The following is a 7231-nucleotide window of genomic DNA, read 5'->3' as shown; positions in this document are numbered from 1 at the left end:
TGTGCATGGAAAATTGTCTGGCAGCCTCCCTGACAGCAAGCAGTGATAGTGCCCATGAAGGGGACCTTGTTGGGCCCGCCCCTTTCACGGTTATCGCTTCTCGGCCTTTTGGCTAAGATCAAGTGTAGTATCTGTTCTTATCAGTTTAATATCTGATACGTCCCCTATCTGGGGACCATATATTAAATGGATTTTTGAGAACGGGGGCCGATTTCGAAGCTTGCTTCCGTCGCCCTATGCATTGACCCGATATGGCAGTATCTTCGGGTACAGTGCACCACCCCCTTACAGGGTTAAAAAGAAAGATTCCTACTTTCATTGCTACCTGCTTGCTGGCTAGCCAGCTAGCCAGCCCTGTGGGCCTTGCTGCTGCTGCAGCCAAAAAACAAAAGGTGGTGCTGCTGCTGCTTCTGCTGCTTCTGCTTCTGCTTGTGTCTGGCCCCTGTTGGAGCGTCCAGGCACAGGACTTCTGCTGCTGCTGACTAAATGGCCTCCTTAATTGGATCATTTGAGTAGCCAGCACACCTGTGCAGGTAGGGCATGACATGATAGGCAGCTGCCTTGATAGCGGGTGGGTGCTGAATGTTCCTAATTGACAAAATAAGATTAATGCTTATGAAGAAATATAAAATCTCATCCCTTCCCCAATATCGCGCCACACCCCTACCCCTTAATTCCCTGGTTGAACGTGATGGACATATGTCTTTTTTCGACCGTACTAACTATGTAACTATGTAACATAACATGGGGGGGGGGGGTCTCCTGGCTGTTCACACAGGTGTGTCATTGCTGTACATTGACCATGCATTGCTTCTGTGGTATTGCAAAGGCAAAGACAAATGCTTCCAGCCATCCATTGCACTAATGGATTGGTCATCAGCTGGCTGTCTATGTCCCGCATCAATATAGACCAAAGTACAGAGGGTTAGGCTATGCTATTGTGCACCTACCTGATGCATCAGAAGGTGCGAGGCCCTTGCTAAATTCTGTGCACAGACTTTGAGATCTATACTTTAGACTGTATCTAAACCTGCTCCAACATGGACTGACATTCTGGCCTACTTTCAGCCGATGCGACTTGTCTGTCGCTGAACAGTCGCTTTTTATGTATTCAGCACCTATGTATAATGTTGTAAAAATGCTCTAGAAGCTAAAGTCGCAGAAATGTCACACATATTTGGCCTGCAACTTTCTGTGCGACAAATTCAGACAGGAAAAATCAGTATAAATCCTTAGAAAATTATCCCCCAGTGTCTCCATCTGCTGGCGGTATTGAATAAGCATTGCTGCACTGATGGGGTATGCATTAGACAAAAAAAAAGAAGAAAAAGAAGAATAATACGCCCAGAAAAGAGGCGAAAAGGAGAAAAACGTAAAAAAACGTGAAAAAAAAGTAAGAGGAAGAGAAGGGAAAAAAAGGTGGAAATGGGTTTAAAAGTGACGGCGGAGAAATATATATATATATATATATATATATATATATATATATATATATACGCGCACACACACACATATATATAAACGTATTCTCCGTTGAGATATTGCAGCCGCTGCTGTGTCCAGGCCCAGGAGCCTTAGCACTGTGCTGTGATGTCACTCAATACCACTGACATCACTAGGTGTAAACAACATCTCTCCTTTGCTGTGTATGTGACTATGGAGCTGTTTGGTGATGTCGTCTATTATGGCCTTCATAGAAGCAACAGGAGATTGTTGCATCCATCTAGAACCCTCAGAACTACAGTGCTATGATGTCACTCACTTCCACAGGCCTTGCAGAGTGTAAACAACAACAACCCAGCTTTGTTGTGTATGTAACCATAGGGATTTGTGATGTCACCTAGAACCTTCACAGCAGCGACAGCTTTATGAGGAGCATCAGCACTGCTCTGCCTGAGCAGAACCATCACCGCCATAGGTTGTCAAATAACCCGGATTTAACCCACACAGGTAAGTCCAATGGGGTGCAGGCATGTCCTCTATGCTTACAGCTTCCCGTGGGTGTTGGTTTGATACCGTTTGGGGACAGCCAAGGAGGCATCTGCAGGCAACAAAGGTAGGTGTGTGCTTGTGTGTGTGTTTCCTATGCAGATCCTAAGCCCAGTGTCACATGCAAGTAGGAGGAGTAAGAAGGGTTCCTGGCAAATCCGGGTTATGGATTGCATTTAAAAAGGCCCCGTGGGAGTGCAATGGGCCCCTGTCTTGCTGCTTAGCAATAATGGTATGGGTTTAGGTTCTGCTGTGTGTACTGGTGGTTGACTGCCCCCCAGCCCAGAGTGTGCATGGAAAATTGTCTGGCAGCCTCCCTGACAGCAAGCAGTGATAGTGCCCATGAAGGGGACCTTGTTGGGCCCGCCCCTTTCACGGTTATCGCTTCTCGGCCTTTTGGCTAAGATCAAGTGTAGTATCTGTTCTTATCAGTTTAATATCTGATACGTCCCCTATCTGGGGACCATATATTAAATGGATTTTTGAGAACGGGGGCCGATTTCGAAGCTTGCTTCCGTCGCCCTATGCATTGACCCGATATGGCAGTATCTTCGGGTACAGTGCACCACCCCCTTACAGGGTTAAAAAGAAAGATTCCTACTTTCATTGCTACCTGCTTGCTGGCTAGCCAGCTAGCCAGCCCTGTGGGCCTTGCTGCTGCTGCAGCCAAAAAACAAAAGGTGGTGCTGCTGCTGCTTCTGCTGCTTCTGCTTCTGCTTGTGTCTGGCCCCTGTTGGAGCGTCCAGGCACAGGACTTCTGCTGCTGCTGACTAAATGGCCTCCTTAATTGGATCATTTGAGTAGCCAGCACACCTGTGCAGGTAGGGCATGACATGATAGGCAGCTGCCTTGATAGCGGGTGGGTGCTGAATGTTCCTAATTGACAAAATAAGATTAATGCTTATGAAGAAATATAAAATCTCATCCCTTCCCCAATATCGCGCCACACCCCTACCCCTTAATTCCCTGGTTGAACGTGATGGACATATGTCTTTTTTCGACCGTACTAACTATGTAACTATGTAACATAACATGGGGGGGGGGGGGTCTCCTGGCTGTTCACACAGGTGTGTCATTGCTGTACATTGACCATGCATTGCTTCTGTGGTATTGCAAAGGCAAAGACAAATGCTTCCAGCCATCCATTGCACTAATGGATTGGTCATCAGCTGGCTGTCTATGTCCCGCATCAATATAGACCAAAGTACAGAGGGTTAGGCTATGCTATTGTGCACCTACCTGATGCATCAGAAGGTGCGAGGCCCTTGCTAAATTCTGTGCACAGACTTTGAGATCTATACTTTAGACTGTATCTAAACCTGCTCCAACATGGACTGACATTCTGGCCTACTTTCAGCCGATGCGACTTGTCTGTCGCTGAACAGTCGCTTTTTATGTATTCAGCACCTATGTATAATGTTGTAAAAATGCTCTAGAAGCTAAAGTCGCAGAAATGTCACACATATTTGGCCTGCAACTTTCTGTGCGACAAATTCAGACAGGAAAAATCAGTATAAATCCTTAGAAAATTATCCCCCAGTGTCTCCATCTGCTGGCGGTATTGAATAAGCATTGCTGCACTGATGGGGTATGCATTAGACGAAAAAAAAGAAGAAAAAGAAGAATAATACGCCCAGAAAAGAGGCGAAAAGGAGAAAAACGTAAAAAAACGTGAAAAAAAAGTAAGAGGAAGAGAAGGGAAAAAAAGGTGGAAATGGGTTTAAAAGTGATTTCGGCGGAGAAATATATATATATATATATATATATATATATATATATATATATATATATATATATACGCGCACACACACACATATATATAAACGTATTCTCCGTTGAGATATTGCAGCCGCTGCTGTGTCCAGGCCCAGGAGCCTTAGCACTGTGCTGTGATGTCACTCAATACCACTGACATCACTAGGTGTAAACAACATCTCTCCTTTGCTGTGTATGTGACTATGGAGCTGTTTGGTGATGTCGTCTATTATGGCCTTCATAGAAGCAACAGGAGATTGTTGCATCCATCTAGAACCCTCAGAACTACAGTGCTATGATGTCACTCACTTCCACAGGCCTTGCAGAGTGTAAACAACAACAACCCAGCTTTGTTGTGTATGTAACCATAGGGATTTGTGATGTCACCTAGAACCTTCACAGCAGCGACAGCTTTATGAGGAGCATCAGCACTGCTCTGCCTGAGCAGAACCATCACCGCCATAGGTTGTCAAATAACCCGGATTTAACCCACACAGGTAAGTCCAATGGGGTGCAGGCATGTCCTCTATGCTTACAGCTTCCCGTGGGTGTTGGTTTGATACCGTTTGGGGACAGCCAAGGAGGCATCTGCAGGCAACAAAGGTAGGTGTGTGCTTGTGTGTGTGTTTCCTATGCAGATCCTAAGCCCAGTGTCACATGCAAGTAGGAGGAGTAAGAAGGGTTCCTGGCAAATCCGGGTTATGGATTGCATTTAAAAAGGCCCCGTGGGAGTGCAATGGGCCCCTGTCTTGCTGCTTAGCAATAATGGTATGGGTTTAGGTTCTGCTGTGTGTACTGGTGGTTGACTGCCCCCCAGCCCAGAGTGTGCATGGAAAATTGTCTGGCAGCCTCCCTGACAGCAAGCAGTGATAGTGCCCATGAAGGGGACCTTGTTGGGCCCGCCCCTTTCACGGTTATCGCTTCTCGGCCTTTTGGCTAAGATCAAGTGTAGTATCTGTTCTTATCAGTTTAATATCTGATACGTCCCCTATCTGGGGACCATATATTAAATGGATTTTTGAGAACGGGGGCCGATTTCGAAGCTTGCTTCCGTCGCCCTATGCATTGACCCGATATGGCAGTATCTTCGGGTACAGTGCACCACCCCCTTACAGGGTTAAAAAGAAAGATTCCTACTTTCATTGCTACCTGCTTGCTGCGCTAGCCAGCTAGCCAGCCCTGTGGGCCTTGCTGCTGCTGCAGCCAAAAAACAAAAGGTGGTGCTGCTGCTGCTTCTGCTGCTTCTGCTTCTGCTTGTGTCTGGCCCCTGTTGGAGCGTCCAGGCACAGGACTTCTGCTGCTGCTGACTAAATGGCCTCCTTAATTGGATCATTTGAGTAGCCAGCACACCTGTGCAGGTAGGGCATGACATGATAGGCAGCTGCCTTGATAGCGGGTGGGTGCTGAATGTTCCTAATTGACAAAATAAGATTAATGCTTATGAAGAAATATAAAATCTCATCCCTTCCCCAATATCGCGCCACACCCCTACCCCTTAATTCCCTGGTTGAACGTGATGGACATATGTCTTTTTTCGACCGTACTAACTATGTAACTATGTAACATAACATGGGGGGGGGGGGTCTCCTGGCTGTTCACACAGGTGTGTCATTGCTGTACATTGACCATGCATTGCTTCTGTGGTATTGCAAAGGCAAAGACAAATGCTTCCAGCCATCCATTGCACTAATGGATTGGTCATCAGCTGGCTGTCTATGTCCCGCATCAATATAGACCAAAGTACAGAGGGTTAGGCTATGCTATTGTGCACCTACCTGATGCATCAGAAGGTGCGAGGCCCTTGCTAAATTCTGTGCACAGACTTTGAGATCTATACTTTAGACTGTATCTAAACCTGCTCCAACATGGACTGACATTCTGGCCTACTTTCAGCCGATGCGACTTGTCTGTCGCTGAACAGTCGCTTTTTATGTATTCAGCACCTATGTATAATGTTGTAAAAATGCTCTAGAAGCTAAAGTCGCAGAAATGTCACACATATTTGGCCTGCAACTTTCTGTGCGACAAATTCAGACAGGAAAAATCAGTATAAATCCTTAGAAAATTATCCCCCAGTGTCTCCATCTGCTGGCGGTATTGAATAAGCATTGCTGCACTGATGGGGTATGCATTAGACGAAAAAAAAGAAGAAAAAGAAGAATAATACGCCCAGAAAAGAGGCGAAAAGGAGAAAAACGTAAAAAAACGTGAAAAAAAAGTAAGAGGAAGAGAAGGGAAAAAAAGGTGGAAATGGGTTTAAAAGTGATTTCGGCGGAGAAATATATATATATATATATATATATATATATATATATATATATATACGCGCACACACACACATATATATAAACGTATTCTCCGTTGAGATATTGCAGCCGCTGCTGTGTCCAGGCCCAGGAGCCTTAGCACTGTGCTGTGATGTCACTCAATACCACTGACATCACTAGGTGTAAACAACATCTCTCCTTTGCTGTGTATGTGACTATGGAGCTGTTTGGTGATGTCGTCTATTATGGCCTTCATAGAAGCAACAGGAGATTGTTGCATCCATCTAGAACCCTCAGAACTACAGTGCTATGATGTCACTCACTTCCACAGGCCTTGCAGAGTGTAAACAACAACAACCCAGCTTTGTTGTGTATGTAACCATAGGGATTTGTGATGTCACCTAGAACCTTCACAGCAGCGACAGCTTTATGAGGAGCATCAGCACTGCTCTGCCTGAGCAGAACCATCACCGCCATAGGTTGTCAAATAACCCGGATTTAACCCACACAGGTAAGTCCAATGGGGTGCAGGCATGTCCTCTATGCTTACAGCTTCCCGTGGGTGTTGGTTTGATACCGTTTGGGGACAGCCAAGGAGGCATCTGCAGGCAACAAAGGTAGGTGTGTGCTTGTGTGTGTGTTTCCTATGCAGATCCTAAGCCCAGTGTCACATGCAAGTAGGAGGAGTAAGAAGGGTTCCTGGCAAATCCGGGTTATGGATTGCATTTAAAAAGGCCCCGTGGGAGTGCAATGGGCCCCTGTCTTGCTGCTTAGCAATAATGGTATGGGTTTAGGTTCTGCTGTGTGTACTGGTGGTTGACTGCCCCCCAGCCCAGAGTGTGCATGGAAAATTGTCTGGCAGCCTCCCTGACAGCAAGCAGTGATAGTGCCCATGAAGGGGACCTTGTTGGGCCCGCCCCTTTCACGGTTATCGCTTCTCGGCCTTTTGGCTAAGATCAAGTGTAGTATCTGTTCTTATCAGTTTAATATCTGATACGTCCCCTATCTGGGGACCATATATTAAATGGATTTTTGAGAACGGGGGCCGATTTCGAAGCTTGCTTCCGTCGCCCTATGCATTGACCCGATATGGCAGTATCTTCGGGTACAGTGCACCACCCCCTTACAGGGTTAAAAAGAAAGATTCCTACTTTCATTGCTACCTGCTTGCTGGCTAGCCAGCTAGCCAGCCCTGTGGGCCTTGCTGCTGCTGCAGCCAA

General features: G+C 46.2%; 4 non-coding genes across 4 annotated transcripts; all 4 read left to right on the top strand.

Moving 5' to 3' along the window:
- Positions 1 to 92: 92 nt before the first annotated feature.
- Positions 93 to 283, top strand: LOC130322911 (U2 spliceosomal RNA). The gene has a single exon (XR_008868327.1). It is a non-coding gene; the product is annotated as a U2 spliceosomal RNA (small nuclear RNA).
- A 2086-nt stretch (positions 284 to 2369) lies between these two features.
- LOC130322910 (U2 spliceosomal RNA) lies at positions 2370 to 2560 on the top strand. Its single transcript, XR_008868326.1, has one exon. It is a non-coding gene; the product is annotated as a U2 spliceosomal RNA (small nuclear RNA).
- Positions 2561 to 4660: 2100 nt separating this feature from the next.
- Positions 4661 to 4851, top strand: LOC130322908 (U2 spliceosomal RNA). Its single transcript, XR_008868324.1, has one exon. It is a non-coding gene; the product is annotated as a U2 spliceosomal RNA (small nuclear RNA).
- A 2090-nt stretch (positions 4852 to 6941) lies between these two features.
- LOC130322907 (U2 spliceosomal RNA) lies at positions 6942 to 7132 on the top strand. The gene has a single exon (XR_008868323.1). It is a non-coding gene; the product is annotated as a U2 spliceosomal RNA (small nuclear RNA).
- The last annotated feature ends 99 nt before the right edge of the window (positions 7133 to 7231 follow it).

The sequence above is a fragment of the Hyla sarda genome, unplaced genomic scaffold (assembly GCF_029499605.1).
Source record: "Hyla sarda isolate aHylSar1 unplaced genomic scaffold, aHylSar1.hap1 scaffold_2388, whole genome shotgun sequence".
Classification (NCBI taxonomy): domain Eukaryota; kingdom Metazoa; phylum Chordata; class Amphibia; order Anura; family Hylidae; genus Hyla; species Hyla sarda.
Note: the sequence above shows the minus strand (reverse complement) of the source record. Positions and strands in the feature narration are given on the sequence as shown.